This window comes from Odocoileus virginianus, chromosome 10, assembly GCF_023699985.2.
Source record: "Odocoileus virginianus isolate 20LAN1187 ecotype Illinois chromosome 10, Ovbor_1.2, whole genome shotgun sequence".
NCBI classification, from domain to species: Eukaryota; Metazoa; Chordata; class Mammalia; order Artiodactyla; family Cervidae; genus Odocoileus; species Odocoileus virginianus.
In genome coordinates this window covers 27,887,801-27,907,465 of record NC_069683.1, presented here as the reverse complement: position 1 = coordinate 27,907,465, position 19,665 = coordinate 27,887,801, and the positions used below count along the sequence as shown (strand labels likewise).

The following is a 19,665-nucleotide window of genomic DNA, read 5'->3' as shown; positions in this document are numbered from 1 at the left end:
GAAGTAATAAGTAACTGCTATTTATATTTATAATAATACTAATAATAAGCTCCAGTAGTGCTCTGCAAAAAAAGACGGATGGGGTTTAAAAGTTTTGGAAGTCGAGATTGGTTGGCGGCGGCTGCTTCTGTCTCCATGGCAGTGTAAGTTTCCTACTATTTTCCTTCCAGTTACAGGTCTGTTGAAGGACTGTTGTTGCCTTCGACGGCTTTGCCTCCCCTCCCCGCCCCCCAGCAGCCTGCCACTCTGGTGCTGAGCTTGACAGAGAAAGTGCCCTGTTGAAAACACAGAACAAAATTATGTTATAACTTAGGACTCAGACATATCCAGTCATCACAACAGCTAGAGTTCTTTGATAAAAGCTTACCTAGGAAGCGATTTTTCAAGAAACATAATTAGGAAACGCCAGATATTTGCACCTTTTGCGTCGGGAATTCTGCCATGTGTTATTTTCAGTAGGGAAAAAGAGGCATTGCTTGTATATGAAAGTTCAGTCCCTAAAAACTACAGGTTCCAGAATGCAGTCTGTTTTGATTCAAGCAGTCAGATAACCTGCCACTATCCTAGGATACCTTTTATTTCTATGTCTTACTTTCTATGTACCTTCCTATTACTTTTAAGCTTAATAACATCCTTATGAGATAGGCACTTTTATTGCCATTTACACCTGGAACTGAGGCCAAGAGAGGTTGAGTAACTTGCCCAAGGATGAAAACCAGTTCCATCTGATTCCTGCTCAGATAAGATGAAGGACTTCCCAAACATCATCTAATTTGTGAATGCGTGTGATGATCTCCTGTGCTGTTTAATTTGCCTCAAATTCTGAGATTATGGTAAAAAAAATAAGAGAATATTTCTCTGGTCTTCTACTCGTACTGTAGGTTTATATGGTTAAGTAAAAAAGAAATTTGTTTCCAAAACCTGGGCTCCTTTGTCAAATAACAGGTCTGAGATTTGAACCATAAGAGGACATAATGACTTGATGATTGGTGCAAACTTTTTCCTTGAATAAACTTGTGTATCAGTGATTAAGAAAAATGATAGAAAATGAGATTCCAAATTAGGCTCTTTTGAGCCACTGGGTTAGGGTTAGGGTAACCAATTACTTTATATGTTTGTATGAGGACCATCATGAAAAATATTTTTCCTTAAATGTTCTTATTGTTGGATCATTGAGTGTATATAATTATATACTTGTTAAGTCAAAACATTATAGAAGAATATAGCTGAATAGAATTTGGGAATAATAACCTAGCTTTAGCAGGTTGTCTAGGTCTCTTGAGTTTATGTGCAATATGTTAAAATTTAAGACTTTAATAGACAATTCACATAATTCAAACAAAAATAAAGGAAACTGTACAATGAAAAGGTTCCTCCTATCCCTTTCTTCATTTTCCATTTTCACCAGAGAGTCATGTTTATTCTTCCAATTTCTTTGTGCTTATACATGGAAATTCAAATATTTTATTTTTTTATCTTTTTACACAAAAGGTTATGTGTTATATATATTGTTCTGTAACTTGCTTTTTTTTTTCATATAATAATACATGATGGATATCTTTTCATATCAGTACATAGAAGGTTTTTTTGTTTCTACTTATAGTTACAAAGAATTTCACTGAATGGATGTAACATAATCATCCACTGGGGGATATTTAGACTGTTTCCAATGTTTTGCCATTATAAATTATTGTTTATAAAATTGTTATACAATGTTTATGTACAGTTTTATGAAGAGTTCCCTGTAGCTTTCATCAGATTCTCAAAGGGTTGCAGAGAAAAAGATTAAGAATTTTTGTTTTAACCCAGGTCCCTCATTCTACAGAAGAGAGAACTGAAGCCCAGAACAGTGTGACCAGGTCATTGTAGGTTAGTAGCAGATAACAAGGGCTGAAAGGCTAAACTTTACATAAGGGCTAAAACATAACCTAACTCACAGTTAAATATTCATGATAGCTTTTATGTATTTATTTTTAGTTGTCTTGGATCTTGTTGCTGCGAGTGGGCTTTCTCTTACGGCATCAAGCAGGGACCACTCTTAGTTTGGTGCGGGAGCTTCTCATTGTGGTGGCTTCTCTTGTTGCAGAGCGCAGGGTCTAAGCACTCAGACTTCAGTAATTGTGGTGCTCGGGCTGCGTAGTTGTGGCACAGGGGTTTAGTTGCCCTCTGTGGCATGTGGAATATTCCTGGGCCAGGGATAGAACCTGTGTCCCCTGCATTGTCAGGCAGATTCTCATACACTGTACTACCAGGAAAGTCCCATGATGGCTTTTAATAAAAAAAGTAAAAAACACCAGCTTCATAAATATTTACATTACACTTTTATGAGTGGGAAACAGCAGAATTAGCAGTGTTGTTATACTTCGGTATATTCTGAAGTATATTGCTTAGCAGTATTCTTTTGGCATACTTAGGTCTGTTGATAAAAGAAAGGGTAGTCCTGCTTTGTAAAACTGGAAATGCAATTTTGTAGTAAAGTCACTGGTATTTAAGTGAAATTCTTAGTTTTTTTTCTTTAATTTCTTGAAGCCCTGTGGCTCTTTTGAAATTGAATCAAATAGAATTTTTTTCTGAAAAAAAGTGCAAGAGTTTGTGTGTGTTGAAAATTTTGGCTGTGCTGGTGATGTATTTGTTTTTGTCAGCTTTTGGGCAATCTTTAAAGTTCAGAACCTTAAGAACTTCTGTATAAAATGTTTTACTTTATTCTTATATACATTTTCAATTTGCTTTTGGATACCAAAAGCAATTTGCTTTTGGATCAGTTGATTTGTGCAGCCCTGATCATTTCAAGATGAACCTAGACTTCAACTTTGTGTTCTTTGAGGATCTGCAGCTCATTGTTTGTCTTGACATATAAAGTATTTGGACCATCTTGAGCAATATTCAGCAAATATGTAATGAGTGTCTGCTCTGTGCCAGACACTGTTCTAGAGCCTTGGGTGACATCAGTGAATGAAATATTTAGAAATCCTTCCCTCTTAGAACTTAATATTCTAAATTTAGAAACAATCCTGCTCCACTGATTTTGTTTTTAATGTTTATATATTTATTTGGCTGCATTGGATTTTAGTTGTGGCATGTGGGCTCCAGATCACTTGGACTCAATAGTGCTGGTACTTGGGCTTAGTTGCTCTGCAGTATATGGGATCTTAGTTGCCCAACCAGGGATCAGACCTGTGTCCCCTGCATTGCAAGGCAGATTCTTAACCTCTGGACCACCAGGGGGGTCCGTGGTCCATTGATTTTTTTTTTTTTTTAATTTACCACATGGTACATAGGTAGATTTGCAACTATAAGAACATTTAAGCCTCGTTGATAATAATTAATTTTAAGAAGTTATTTAGTCTTGATTTGAGATCAAGGATGATAATTCTAAATTATGCTTCCTTTGTACTTGAAACCAATATCTTTTAGGCCAGTTCTTTTTCTTTTTGCCATGGGTAATAATTGAAGAGAAAAGGTAGTCAAAGGCTGATGAATCTTTCAGATTGACAGTTTAACTTTTTTTTCTCTTTGTAATGTTAAAATGCATTTCATAAATTGAATAAATAAAAAAAAATTGAATAGTGCCCCATTTATTCCTTCCCTTTATCCCATCCCAACCTCCCTCTTCACTTAGAGTTAACATTTATACATTTAAAAAATTTCCTCTTTCTGTGAAAAGCAAGTAGTTCTGGTTTATTACTCAGTTGGCAGACAGTGTTTGCTATGTGTGCAACCTAAATTGCATTGAGGACTAGTGAATAATGAAATCATGTGATTGTAGTGTAAAAGGACAGGAATTTACCTTGTCTGAAGGGATTTGTCTTAAGATATATAAAATGACTCAACTTTTTATCCATACTAACACATATTCCAGAATTTGAGTGTCCTCATGTGTCTTACTAATGTGGAAATACATTCTTTGTGTTTTTTAGAACTTAGGATGAGATTGCCTTATAAACTAAGCCTTAATCACCATTGACAGAATAGCTTCTTGCTATAGGCTTCAGGATTGAGGAGCAGGAATTTAGGTGGTATTTGTTTTTCATTCATATTTCCACTTTCTAACTTCCATTTAATCTTAGAAGACTTGCCTGCCTTGAATTCATTTGTATTTGAGTTTGCTTTAGTGTAGGATGTAGGAAAAAATTGCCAAATTTCATTTCACTAATTTAGTGAGCATTTAGGGCACACACTTGTGTAAAATAATACAGTAGAAATGATGAATAAGACATGGTTCATGTCCTTTAAGATTCTAGAGTCTGGCTGGGGCAGCACACTGTATCAAATAATAATACCAAGTGATAGGTAAATGCATAATTCCAGGAAGAGTAGAGCAGTGGGGTAACTGACAGTCGTTTGAGGAAACTTGAGGAAGGCACTTGCACTGTGTATTGGAAAAAGTGTAGGAATTTACCAGGTGAAGGAGGAGAGGATGTCCATTCCTGGCAGAAGAACCTGCATGTACAAAGGCATGAAGGCACTTGGCATGTTCAGATATGACAGGAAGTTAAATATAGATGGAATGTGGGGCTGCAGTGGGGAAGGAGGAGAGAAGAGACTACAGAAGTTGATTCATGAAGGTCATGGTATGTCATGCTGAAGGAATTTGGGACTTTATCCTATAGACAGTGTGGAGCCCTTGAAAATATTTAAGTAATGGCATGACATTGTCATAACATGCTTTAGAAAAACAGTGTTGGTTGGAGTGTGGAGGAAACGTGAATAGAAATTGGAGGAAGGGAGTTAGGGGACTATTTTAGTAGTTCAGACAAGAGATGAATAAGGGCTAAAGAAGTGACTTTGGAGATGTTTCCTTTAGTTATTCATTAATTTAGTAACAGTTACGGGTGAGGGCCTTCTGTGTACTAGGCACTGAGGCTGCAAATAGAAATAAAACATAATTCTGCCTCTTAAGGTCAGTGTAGTTAAGAAGATTGATATATAAGCATGCAACTGGGATGTGGAGTAATAAATACAGTAACTAATGCAAGATATAATTGTAGAAGGAAGTATGGTATATATTAATAGGGCAAGTTAATGGAGCAGGATCTGGAGACACTGTGTTCAAATTTCAGGTCTGCCATTTATAGCTGTTTGTCTTTGGGCACTTGCTTAACTTCTCTGTACCTTAGTTTTCTCATTTTGAAAATGGAGATAGTAATGGTAACAAAATTGTAAGGTTGTTGTTAAGACTAACTGAATTATTACAGTGAGTTATTAACATATAAAGAGCTCAACAAATGTTAGCTCTTTTCACAAAAAAAGAGAACCTAGCTTGGATGGGTCAGCAGTGGCTTCAGTGAAAGGCAGACACTTGACCATGAATATTCAGTAGGTGGATGAAGGCAGGATAAAAGTGAGGGAAATCAGTACATTTAAAAGCATTGAAGTCGCTCAGTCATGTCTGACTCTTTGTGATCACATGGACTGTAGCCTACCAGGCTCCTCCTTCCATGGGAAGAGTACTGGAGTGGATTGCCATTTCCTTCTCCAGGGGATCTTTCCAACTCCCGGAAACGAACCCAGGTCTCCCATGTTGCAGGCAGACGCTTTACCATCTGAGTCACTAGGGAAGCCCTAATAAAAAAAAGCATAGGAGTATTAAACAAAAGCAGAGTTGTAGGGACTGAAAATATGGATAGTTTTTGAGCACAGAGTGTGTGTGGGAGAGTGGAGGGAGGCAGAATTGCAGAAATAAGCAGTTACTGAATAATACTGGACTCTGAATGCCATGCTAGGAAGAGTTTGAAAGAGGAGAGCATCTCTGCATTTTAGAGAGATCACTCCTATAGGGAATAATGTAGCAAATGGATTGTAGATCCCGGATTTCTTTTAGCAAGATGAGTCACTGAGATTAGCTAAAGACTCTGTTGCTACAGGTATGCAGAAAAGCTGGGTGATAAACAAGAGTTCTTTTACATTAAATACATTTCTGAGTTTTCAGTAAAGACAAAGATATTTACGTTCCAAAAAAATGGAACTAAAACCCAGAACTTCATTAAGCCCTTGAGCTCATGCTGTGTTGCCTTGGACAAGGATGAAGGAATGGAGTGAAGGGTTATTTCTGGCTTTTTATCCTAGTAATTGAGTTTTAACTGGGTGGAAAAAGGAACCAAGACCAAGACTTTTTCATCAAGCTGGGATTCTTGATGTGCTGCATCCCAGATGAAAGGGTGAGATAAAGAAAAATCTCCCCGTTGACACAAATATCGTTAATAAGAAATCTTGTCTTGGTTTGCCTGGACTCCATACAAAGAGAAAATGGAAAAAAGCTTCTCTGAGGAATTGAAGTACAAGACCTGTGCCTTGTTCATATTTGGGACCTGAATTTGTATTATACAGTTCAGGTATCTCCATGCTGAGAAATTAATATAAAAACTAGCTTCAAGCTAGTGATACCCCTGGATCATCTGGAGAAAGGAAAGACTTGAAGGGGTACTCCCATATCCTGGGCCACAAGGAATTCTCACAGAAGAAATAAACTCAGCAGAAGATAAATTTATAATTAAAAGTGACACACAAGGAAACCCATTTTCTACCACAAATGAGAATCAGCAGATGAAACAAGCACGATTATAGCTCTAGGAACTGGAATAGTAGAATAGCAGTTTGAAAGGTAATTTAAATTAGCCTATTTTAAGTGATGAAAGACATTAAAAATTAATTGACAGCCCAATAAATGCATAAGACGTGAAACACACCTTTGAAAAAGAATTAAATATAATGAAAAATACAATCAGGTTAAAGAAATAAATGAACCCTGACTATTCATTGGAAGGATTGATGGTGAAGCTCCAGTACTTTGGCCACCTGATGCAAAGAGCTGATTCATTCAGAAAGGCCTGATGCTGGGAAAGATTGAAGACGAAAGGAGAAGAGTACAGCAGAGGATAAGATGGATGGATAGCATCACCAACTCAGTGGACATGAATCTGAGCAAACTCTGGGAGATAGTGAAGGACAGGAAAGCCTGGTGTGCTGCAGTCCATGGGTTGCAAAGAATCAGACACGACTTAGCGGCTGAACAACAACAACAACAAATAAGCAATAGTCTACACAGATGAAGAGAAAATAGTAAGCTGGGAGTTAGGTATGAGGAAATCCTAAGAATGCAGAATAGTAAGATGAAGGAAAATATGAAGGAGGTAGGGAAATGAAAAACTGAACAAGAAGACCCAACATCTAATAGCAGTTTCAGAAGGAGAAAAATAAAATGAGGAATTAAAAGAGATGAGAATTTTTTGGAATTAATAAAAGACAGTGAATTTTTAAGTTTTAAGGATCATGAGAGCCTAGGAAGGATTAAACAAGCAAACCAAAACAAACCCCACAACTAAATACATTGCGATGAAACTGCAGAACACCAAAGACACTTTAAAAAGCAACCAAAAAGGAAAGAGGACCAAGAATCGGGCTGAGAGCAGGTGTCTCTGTGAGAGAAACCAGAAGACTGACTGATACCTCCCAAGTGCTGAGAGAGATCTGAATTTCATACTCAGCTGAGTTATCATTCAAGAGTGAAATTGAGAGTATTTTCAAATGAACAAAAAGATGGAGAATTTACTGTTTCTGAAACAGCTATTACATGAAAGTATGCACTTCTGGAAGAAAGAAATGTAGCTTAGAGGAGAGGCTAGGATACAAGAAATCATAATGAACAAATAAATTGGTTAGGTAAACTAAGCATTGACTGTATAAAACAAAAATAATTATGGTTGATTTGTGAGGGCTAAAATTTAAGTGGAACTAAAATACCAGATGATAAAGTGTAAGCTGGGAGGGAGAGTGGTCAGCATTAAAGAGTTATATATAGTTCAGGAGGAGGATAGAGGGATTGATTAACTTTAGGCTTTCAGTCAAATGCATATTAAAAATTTAAGCATAACCACTAAAAGAAATATAATGTATAACTTGATCTACTATACATATATAGAACCATACACTTCCCAAATTCTTTTTAATGTAAAATATTTATGTAACTAGGCACAAAAAATTTCATCAAATTCCAGAGCTTGATACATAATCCATGTTTTCTGACCCCAATACGATAAAATTAGAAACTAATGACAAATATTGATATGACTGATTCCCGTTACCTCCTAACTTTTTAATTTAAAAATTAAAAGCAAAAATAAACTAAAAATGTATGGATTGGACTTCCCTGATGGTACAGTGGATAAAAATCTGCCTGCGAATATAAGGTAACATGGGTTCTATCTCTGGTCTGGGATAAAATTTAAGTGCCTATATCATATTTCATTGAATCTTAGAAAAGCACTGTATTTGGAAAGCAATAGTCCATCTCATGATGATGACATCTTAAGATTCAATGAAATATAGGCACTTAAATATGGGCACATATTTATAAAAGGAAGTGAAGTAATAAATTATTAGAATATTCCTGTGACTTCATATTTACAGTCTGATTTTTCTAAATCACTCTGGTGGAGTCATAGAGGTTTGTGTTTTCCTATATAGAATTGCTCAGTATGTCATTGAAAGCATTGGTAAAGAACATTTCTTAAGCGATCCCCAGCATTTTCTTCAAACTGCTGACACTCATCCAGTTTTGATTCTGATGTTTTCTTGAACTGGCCAGAAGGTATCAACAGAAGGTTTTCAGGTGAGACTCGTAGTTCTTTCTCAGATGGTCTGTAAAAGTTTGTTGACTAACATTGAGAAGTTACAATAGTCTAGTCATGCCACCAGAAATAACTATCAAATAACTACTACTTTTGCAAGCTTATTCTTTATGTTAGTACATATATAAACAGTGACAGTGGCACCACCACTGCTTCCTGACAGTGATTGTAAGGCTAATTGTAAGAAATATCCCAGTTTCAGCAATATTAATATGAAAAAGTTGATGTCCTTTTTGAATAGGAAAAAAGCTGAAAATTACTTAGGTAAGTGGCCAACTGAATAAGCTACAAGAGTAACAGATTAAGCCCAAAGGAAGTAGAAGATAGGAAAGAATAAAGAATAGAAATTAATAGAGTAGAAAACAGTGAAGAGGATTCAGTTCAGTTGCTCAGTCATGTCTGACTCTTCGCAACCCTGTGGACTGCAGCATCCCAGGCCTCCCTGTCCATCACCAGCTCTTGGAGCTTACTCAAACTCAACGTCCATTGAGTTGGTGATGCCATCCAACCATCTCATCCTCTGTCATCCCCTTCTCCTCCTGCCTTCAATATTTCCCACTGTCAGGGTCTTTTCTGATGAGTCAGTTCTTTGCATCAGGTGGCCAAAGTATTGGAGTTTCAGTTTCAGCATCAGTCCTTCCGATGAATATTCACAACTGATTTCCTTTAGGATGGACTGGTTGGATCTCCTTGCAGGCCAAGGGACTCTCAAGAGTCTTCTCCAACACCACAGTTCAAAAGCATCAATTCTTCGGCGTTCAGCTTTCTGTATGGTCAAACTCTCACATCCATACATGACTACTGGAAAAACGATAGCTTTGACTAGACAGACCTTTGTTGGCAAAGTAATGTCTCTGCTTTTTAATATGCTGTCTAGGTTGGTCATAACTTTTCTTCCAAGGAGTAAGTGTCTTTTAATTTCATGGCTGCAGTCACCATTTGCAGTGATTTGGGAGCCCCCAAAATAAAGTCTGTCACTGTTTCCATTGTTTCTCCATCTATTTGCCATGAATTGATGGGACTGGATGCCATGATCTCAGTTTTCTGAATGTTGAGCTTTAAGCCAACCTTTTCACTTTCCTCTTTCACTTTCATCAAGAGGCTCTTTAGTTCCTCTTCACTTTCTGCCATAAGTGTGGTGTCATCTGCATATTGGAAGTTATTGATATTTCTCCCAGCCGTCTTGATTCCAGCTTGGGCTTCATCCAGTCTAGCATTTCTCATGATGTACTCTGCATATAAGTTAAATAAGCATGGTGACTATACAGCCTTGACGTACTCCTTTCCTGATTTCGAACCAGTCTGTTGTTCCATGTCCAGTTCTAACTATTGCTTCTTGACCTGCATACAGATTCTCAGGAGGCAGGTCAGGTCATCTGGTATTCCCATCTCTTGAAGAATATTCCACAGTTTGTTGTGATCCTCATAGTCAAAGGCTTTGGCATAGTCAATAAAACAGAAGTAGATGTTTTTCTGGAATCTCTTGCTTTTTCGAAGAGGACTAATAAACCCCAAATCTAATTCACTGAAAATGTTAATATAGGCTCTGTATTATAGACAAATCTCAGGCAAGATTGATCAAGGAAAAAAAAAAGAAAGCATAAATAATATTAGAAATGAAGCAGGAAATATGGCTGTAAATGTCAGGATTTTTGAAAAGCCATACACGTAGAATATGGATTCTACGTGTATGGGTTATACCCATGAATTTTAAAAATTGTATAAAACAATCAGTTTCCTAAAAAATACAACTTAACTGCAGCTGAGTCAAGAATAAGTAGAACTTATTAATCAAAATTAATTAAAAAAACGAATGGAACAAATAGTAAAATCTATCCACTAAGTAATATGTGAATGCAATGAGCAAAATCTAGAATGTGGAAAAGTACAGGACAGGTGGCAAATTTTTTTCCTCACAAGTAACTGAAGAAGAAGAAGAAAGCAAGCTGTAGAAGGGAAACCTGGAACTTCCCTCTTACCTGGCAGTCCGGTTGTTAAGAGCCTGTCTGTCAGTGGCGGGGACACAGGTTTGATACCTGGTCTGGGAAGATTCCACATGCCACGGGGCAGCGCAGCCTGCGTGCTGCAACTCCTGGAGCTCGTGTGCCCTAGAGCCCGTGTTTTGCAACAGAAGCCACCGCAATGAAAAACCCATGCGCTGCAACTACTGCTACAGAGCAGCTCCTGCTTGCCACACCTAGAGGAAGCCTGAGCACACCAATGGAAGTCCAGTGCAGCCAAAAAGAAAAGAAAACCTGCAGATTAAAAGATGCCACCAGTTTAAGTGTATGGACTAATTTGGATTCTTATTTGAAAAACTATAAAGGTATTTGTCGGACTTTAAATACTGACTGGATGTTGGTATTAAGTTACCAGATTTTTAATGTGACAGTTTTTTGGTTACATATTTTAAAGAGTCATTACTTTTAAGAGATGCCGAGTTTAGAAGTTAGATGATATGGTATCTGGGATTTCTTCAAAATAATTCATTCAAGGGGAGAGAGGACAAGCACGATTAGGGAAATAAGATGGACAGTGGATTGACTGCTGAAGCTGGGTGATGAGTATGTTGGGGCTCATCGTACTGGTCTCTCTAATATTTGAGACATTTTTATGGTAAAAAGCAGGAAAAGATTCTACCCATTAAAGGAACACAAGGTACAGATGGTTTTACAGGTTACTCAGATATAGATGGGTAATCCTTGTACAGACCATTTCAGGGAATAAAAAATGTTTCTAGACTCATTTCAGGGGGCTTTTACAGTGTGATATCAAAATCACACAAAGACAATATAAGAAAGGAATAATATAGGCCAGTCCAAGTGAAATCTGCACTAGTCTAGTAGTGTGATTTTTTTTTTTTTTTAATCACAATCAAGTAGTAGTATTCTGGGAATGAGAGTTCAGCTTAATATTAAGACTCTAGTGTAATTTACCATGTTGCTAAATTAAAGAAGAGTAAAACCATATGATCATCTAAGTAGATGCTCAAGAGCATTTGATAGTATTTATTGTTCATTTATTAATTTTAAAAGCTAGAACACTTGGAATAGGTGGGAATATTTTTTTTAATTTTAATTTTTTTAGTGGAATTTGTCAATACAGATGATTAGTGGCCAAGAACACTGAACTAGGGTTAAATAGTTAACAGGTCCAAAAAAGTAATTGAAGAGTCCAGTAATATGTCCTCATATATTTGAATTTGATATAGGGCAGGTGGCATTACAAATCAGTGGGGCAAAGGTATTTTCAGTTGTGGATGGTTAGCTTGTAGAGAACAAGAAAACATCTTTACTTCACACCATACACGAAAACTTAATAGCAAATGGATAAAAGGTCAAGCTGTAAAACTTAGAAAATACTAAGAGTATCTATAATGGGATAGGAAAAAATCTTTATACAAATAAGAAATGCAGAATAAAGGAAATGATTAATAATCTGGTCACATTAAAATCAAGACTTCGTATGATAAAAGATGAAGTAGGGAGATGGACCATAGCATGGGAGAAGATATTTCCAATGTAATAACTAACCAAAGATTAATGTCCAAAATATATGAAGAACTACAAATCATTATGACAGACACCTCATTAGAAAAATGGTGAGGGAATTTGAATAGACATTTCACAAAAAAGGGAAACTGAAAGACCAATAAACATCTGGAATGATGTTTGCTATCGTTAGTAATTAGGGATGAGATCTAGAATACCAGGGGAAAATAGACCTTATACAGATATAGGGATGTTTCTCCCAATCTAGTGACTGTACTCACTACTCTCCAGTGTTTGAGAGTTAAGTTTCCAGTAAATCAAGACATTCTTCTTTAGTTTCATTATTCAGATATTTAAAGACCGGGATTGTTTCCATCTAAATTTTTCGGTTATATTTCTCAAATTCATCTCTCTGGTCTTCTATCTTCCTTTCCCAAATTTCTGGTCATACTACATTACTTAGAGTTCTTGTAATATAGAATGCTTTTTGAAACCTTTTTGACCTTTTGTCTGCCTTGAATATTCTTCCCTCTTATCCTTCTGTCAGATTATACTCAGGTGAAACAAGTACTCTGAATTTTTTCTCATAGAGGAGTTGATTATCTTCCTTTGTGTCACCATGCAAGTATGTGTATTGGTCATGTCACTGGATTTCAGTTCCTTGTTTGTGTGTCTGTCTCTGACATTGCACTGAACTCTTTGAGGTCAGGGACTATATCTTTGTGTATTCAGCACTTAACATGGTACCTAGACTGTGTTAGATACTCAGTAAATGTTTAATACATTAAAAAATCCTTAAAAAGGTTTTTGAATATATATCATGATTCCTTTACCCTTCTGCTCGTCTTTAAATATGCCACTCAGAATTGACCCTCATGCTTTAAATAATGCCTGACCAGTGCAAAAAAAAAAAAAAAAAAACATAGTGGGGTTTACTGTTTCTCCATCTGGATGCTAAATTCTTTTTTTTTTTAAGTTATATAACAACTGGTTCTATTTTTTATTTTTAAAAATGATTTTACGTATATTTTTGGCTGTTGTTGGTCTTCGTTGCTGCATGAGCTTTTCTCTAGTTGCGGCAAGTGGAGGCTGCTCTCTAGCTGTGGTGCCTGGGCCTCTCGTTGCCGAGGCTTCTCTTGCTGAGGAACACGGACTCTAGGCTTGAGGCCTCAGTAGTTGCGGTGCCGGAGCTCTAGAGCACAGGCTCAGTAGTTGTGGCCTGCGGGCTTAGTTGCTCTGCGACATGTGGGATCTTCACAGACCAAGGATCAAACCCGTGTCTCCTGCGTTGGCAGACAGAGTCTTTACCCCTGAGCCACCAGGGAGGCCCCAGGATGCTAAATTCTTACTAATACTGCCAAAGGGTGCATTGGCCTCGCTTATCCTGAAACTGCAGGCATTAGAACTTCTTCTTTTTTTTATAAACTGCTACTAAGCCAGTCTTCCTCATCAGAGGTATGTACAATTAAATTTTTCAGCCTGAAGACAACTTTTATCCAGTTTTGGTTTTTATTTTTCTAAATAGCAGTGGAACTATTTTTCCTTTACTAATGTCTTGCCATTTCTCTTGTGTTTCGTCTAGTGTTTGTTTCTGTAAAACTATTATGGTAAAACCTCAAAAGACTGGACTCTGTTAATTTGAAGTTGACTTTGACTTTACTGAAGTTTACCCGGGCTTCCCAGGTGGCACTGGTGGTAAAGAATCCACCTGCCAAAGCAGGAGACATATATACGCAGGTTCAAAAGTTTACCTTTGCCTTCATTGTAAAGAAAAACTTTACAAATTGATCTTCTTTCGGACAACAAATTCTTTAAAAGAACTTCGTACAAAGTGGTGCTGGTATTAAAGCACTTTCTCACTGGTTCATTCAACAAAAAAAAATTTTAAGCCACTGTTTTATATATACTATACCTAGAGATCATCCCCGTGGGTTCAAGAAAATCTCCTAGTTTGAGGAATCAGAGGCAGGAACAAGTAATTATAACACAGATAATAAATCATGCCAATACTGAGTTAAGTGCAGAATGTTGCGAGGGCTTGCAGAAGAGAGGGCAGTAAACAGGGCTTTGAACTAACTAGTGAAAAAGAGAAAAACAATGTGGGAAGAGAAAGTGTCATATGTACAGTCAGAGAGAGATTGGGTCTGGCATATCTAGGAACAGTGCTTGTGTGAAGACTGGGAAGGGGGGAGTATTGAGGTATTATGGAAATGTGGCTGGAGTGATAGTCTTGGTCTTGTTTATAAATCTGGGAGGCAGAGGGAAACCAATGAAAGTTATTAAGCAGGAGGATGGTAGGATCAGATCTCTGTAAAGAACTAGGAAAGCAGTATTGGAGATAGATAGAAAAAGAGTCTTAGAGACAGGCCAGTTAGGCTACCATTTAACAGTCTGTACCAGGAAAGTACTGGAAGATTAGATGATAAGGTAGGTATTACTGTTAGGTAGGTATTACTCCTATTTTATGGATGAAGAAACAGGCTTCACAAGGATAAATACTGGTAATTACAAAGCCCGTGGATAGTAGATTTGAATGCAGGTTGATATCGTTCCACATCCTACACTCTAAGAGCGGAAGTTAAGCCCAAAGCCATTTTTATCAGGGTGTTTGTGGAGTATAGTGATGGAGACAGCCACATGGTCTTGATCTACCTTGGTCTGCTGGACCTTCGTCTCTGCAGCATTCCTATACCTACATTTGCTTTTGTGACCTCTCTTATTGTGTGCCTCATGCTTTGACTGTGCTGATCCAGTATGGGCTGCCTTGCTCTGCGTTATTGTTTGGGCCATTGCTGGATTCAGCAAGGAATTTTACACTTTGACTCTACTCTTTACACTTTGACTCTACTGTTATTTAATACCTGCTTTTGCAAATTCTCTCTTACTTTGTCTTTCTCTAATCCAGGTGTGTTAATCTATGTGGGTTGTGACAACAGAATACCATGGACTGGGTGGCTTGTAAACAACAGAAATTATTTCTTAGTCCTAGAGTGTGGCAAGTCAAAAATCAAGACTGGTAGACTCAGTGTCTCTTGAGGGCCTGCCTCCTGGTTCATAGATGGCTGTCTTCTTGCTGTGTCCTCACTTGGTGGAAGGGGCAAAGGAGCTCTCCGGGGTCTCTTTTACAAGAACCCTAACCTTTCATGAGAGCTTTTTGCCCTTGTGACCTAGTCACTTTTCCAAGACCTCATCACCAAACACCATCATGTTGGGGATTCGGTTTCAATGTGTGAATTTTGTGGGAGACACAACATTCAATCTATAGCACCAGGGTTAGGAAATTATATTCAGCAGGCCAGATCCAGCCTCCTGCTTATTTTTGTAAATTTTTACTGGAACACAGCCATACTTGTTTATATTGTCTATGACTGCTTTCATGCTACAATGGTAGAATTGAGAGGCTGTCTTGGTCGGCAAAACTGGGTATTTACTATCTGGCCGTGAGTCTACAAAGCCTTAGGCTGCTTAAGACTCCTTTGTTTTTAAAAAAAAAAAAAAAGGCTCCTTTGTTATTCCTTCCAGATCAAGTTACAAATCATGTTAATTTTTTAAACTAAAGAAGCAAGATACAACTTGGAATTTGAAAATTTATAGTTAATTTTCATTAACAGTTAATAAGCACTATATATAGAGAAAAAAATCTCTGATGCCATTTTTTTCATTAAATTCCTTATACTTTCCTACAATTCTGAGAAATTGCTATCCCTGAAAAGATCAAGTAGAATTTTTCCTTTTAAGGAAGTATCTAAGATTTAATAATTATCAGTTATATATCCAACATTGTATAAAGCATTACTTTAAATCATGCCATTTAATCGTTTATAACATTATTTGAGGATTGGGGAAACTGAGGGCTAGACAAGTTGTATTGTGCTGAGTGCACATTGGTAAGTGATGGAATCTGGTTGGTCTCCACAGCCTGGGATCTTTCTATTTATGGAAGTTACCAGGCAGACATGTGTGGATGGTAAAGTGCTGTAACTGTGTATGGGGAAGATCCTGCCCAAATTTGGCATTGTTACCCCATAAACTTAAGGAACATTGTATTCCCCAAGCATGCTGGATAACTGGGGGTTTTATTGTTTATTAATAATTTTACTTTATTAATAGTATTATCCTTGTTGACAGGATGAGTTTAGATTTCTTAACCTATCTTGGCCCCAACCTATCCTTTCTGGCCTATACCACCTCCTACATAAACTTTCTGCTAGAGTAGAACATATTTATTTACTATTCAGCTTTCATGCTTAAAAAAATTGAAATAGTGGTAATAAAAGCATAATTCGCAACTTACCATCTTAACTTTTTAAGTGTGCTGTTCAGTAGTGTTACCACACTCTTGGTTATGCTTTGTTGTTCACATGAATTGCTCTTCCTCCATCTTCTGACTTATCTAAGTTTTACCAGTTAGACTCAGCTTCATCCCACCTTCCCAAAGCCTTGCCTCTCCTTCCCAGGCTTTGTTCTCTTGCTCCTACTGATGTCTTGCTCCTACTGATGTCTATTGCAGAGTTTGCTTGTAAGATGCATTTGGCAGTTGTTCATTTTGTGATTTTGCACCTGTCATTGTCTCTAAAATTATTTAAATCTCTTACAGCTTTTTATGACTTTGTCTTAACTAATAAGCTCTACTAATAAGTGCTTTGGGGAAAGGGTCTTGTGCCTTTTTTTGGTGTATTTTCTCTTCCCACAGCACCTCCCTCTTCCTCACCGCTCACTTCCCTTTTTAACTTCCTGATCTCTGATTATGGTTTCCATTATTCTGACACACTTATGTATGATAACTTGATATGTTATCACTAACATTTTCTTCTCCCTTTGTGACTTCTATAATTATGTTACTATTTCTTTTCCATTTGTTATTGCTGTTTCCATATTTAATGTTCTTGTTTGAAATTATAAGGCACACTCAGTCTAGTGACTTGCATAATTAGCCTAGTCATTCCCTCAGTATTCGATATTTAGGTTATAATCAGTCCTTGTTTTGCAATTGTGAACAATGTTGCAATGAAAATCTTCTTACATAAAGTTTTTCTATACTTTAGATTATTTTCTTAGATTGCTAGAAATTATTCAGTTCAGTTCAGTCGCTCAGTCATGTCCAACTCTTTGCGACCCCATGAACAGTGCAGCACGCCAGGCCTCCCTCTCCATCACCAACTCCCGGAGTCTACCCAAACCCATGTCCATTGAATCTGTGATGCCATCCAACAGTCTCATCCTCTGTCGTCCCCTTCTCCTCCTGCCCTCAATCTTTCCCACCATCAAGGTCTTTTCCAATGAGTCAGCTCTTTGCATCAGGTGGCCAAAGTATTGGAGTTTCAGCTTCAACATCAGTCCTTCCAATGAACACCCAGGACTGATCTCCTTTAGGATGGACTAGTTGGATCTCCTTGCAGTCCAAGGGACTCTCAAGAGTCTTCTGCAACACCACAGTTCAAAAGCATCAATTCTTTGGCACTCAGCTTTCTTTATAGTCCAACTCTCACATCTATACATGACTCCTGGAAAAACCATAGCCTTGACTAGATGGACCTTTGTTGACAAAAAATGAAATTATTAGGTCAAAAATTATAAACATATTTTAACTTCTTGGTACGTGAGCGGTGACCTTTGATTGTATTAATTCTTTGCCAAAGATAGTTTTAAAATATGGCTTTAAGTTATTAGAGTAGTGATCTGTAGTGTTAATTATGGCACTTAGGTAAGCAGGCTTAAAATCTGGCATGAACATTTTATTAGCTTTTAATTCTTTCTCTGTGTACTTCCTCTTCTTTCCGGGTAAACACTCTTCATATTGCCTACTGTAAATTGTTACTGTCTTGTGCAAGTAGGTAAATAGGCAGTTGCATTAGTTTAAGACAGTTGGCACTTGACTGTCATATGCATTCTTGGAGAGTTAGAAGGGGGAAACTGAAAATACAGATAAAATGGAAAGCACTTTAGTTTTGTTTTAGAACATGTTTATAGTTCACTCCCCTTGTTTCCACCTTCCTACTTCTAAATGGAATGCTTAATCGAACATTTAAGTTTCTCCTTATTGAGGGTAATTCAGAAGTTTGGTGGGTAGTATAAGCAGGTAACCTTGAGATTAATATGGATAATGGCCTCTTGTTTCCTGTGCACCTCTGCCCTTACATAGATTTTGTTGTAGAAGATGGATTTTGATGCATTGCCTTCTTTTGCTGCTGTGCATCTCTACCTCATGCAGCACTTAGCTGTTTAGTTTTATAACTCTTGGACATTCTGAAGTAGTTTCACTCACATACATTTTTTTGTTTCCTTGTAAGATTGTAAGTTTCCCTAGGAATTGGTCACATGTGTTCCTACCTTTTTTGGATTCCTTTCTTGACTTTCTCGAAAGAATATTCTCTCCTTTTGTCTTCTCCCTCATTGCTTATTCCCTCTTCAGTAATGGTTTGTGGTTTCATGATGAAAATCTTGTCTTCTCCACTGCTTATGAAGAATGTAGATTTGCTTCTGGCTCTGATGGAGCAGACTGTCGCAGACCAAAACTCCTGCTGAGAATAACTAGAAAAGCCTGACTTAAAAAAAAAAAAAGATCTATATGAAGGCATTGGTAAGTTGCCAAGGCAGCCAGGGCTTCAGACTTTTGTGGATTCTTGGCAGAGGGTGAGTATTGCTATTAAGAAGCAAAAAATCCAGCAGAGCTTTCTTCATGTGGCTAGGGATACAAAAATTATAGTTCAGGGCTGCCAAGGCAACCAGAACTTGAGAGGCCAAGATCCCAGAGAGAAGGGGGGTGCATCTCCCCACAACCACCCACCTCCACAGCCTCTCCACCTGCTTTTTTTCTCTTGAGGCAAAGTCTTGGCGCAGGGTAAAAGGCTAAAAAGCTCCACAGAAGGCTAATGAAAAGCAAAGCAGTCTCAGCATTTCTTCATCGTTGAGGAAGAGAGTTCAGGACTCTCCAAGGAAGGCAGGGTTGGTAAATACCCTAGACTGGGAGGGCTACCGACTAGGATAGATGTTTTCAAGCTTTACAAAGCCTGCAGCCAACCTTGAATCAGCTCTCTCCTGATTAGATTGTGAAGTGATACACTTTGAGTCTGACTGCCAGTAACAGAACATGGTGAATCTTTTATAGGAGTATAATATCATCCACAGCCTTCATAGTTTTTCATTGCACAGTAGATGGCATTCTAGAAAAAATTATCATGTAAAGCAAGAAACCAGACCAGGAATAAAAACAGACAGTACAGAAAATGATCCATTGTATGCTAGTCACTGATAACTTACTCAGTTAGTCTAAAATTGAAGGACATTTAGGTTGTCTCCATTCTTCAGTATTGTGATTGATCTGCAGTGAATATTCTTGTTCTACATTTTTGTACATATGTGTGTATTAAGATAATGAATTCCCATGCTAACTCTGGTCTTTATCAAATTTTTTCATGTTTGTGAATCTAGTACATAAAAGTATTTTGTTTCAGAAATTTTTAATAGGACTTCCCCGGTGGTCCAGTGGTTAAGAATCCACCTGCCAATGTAGGGGTCTTGGGTTTGATTCCTGGTCTAGGAAGATT

General features: G+C 37.5%; 1 protein-coding gene across 1 annotated transcript in view; it reads left to right on the top strand.

The window, feature by feature from the left end:
• The window catches only part of RNF169 (ring finger protein 169), an 82,429-nt gene that overhangs the window by 1,070 nt on the left and 61,694 nt on the right, over positions 1-19,665 (top strand). The window lies entirely within an intron of this gene.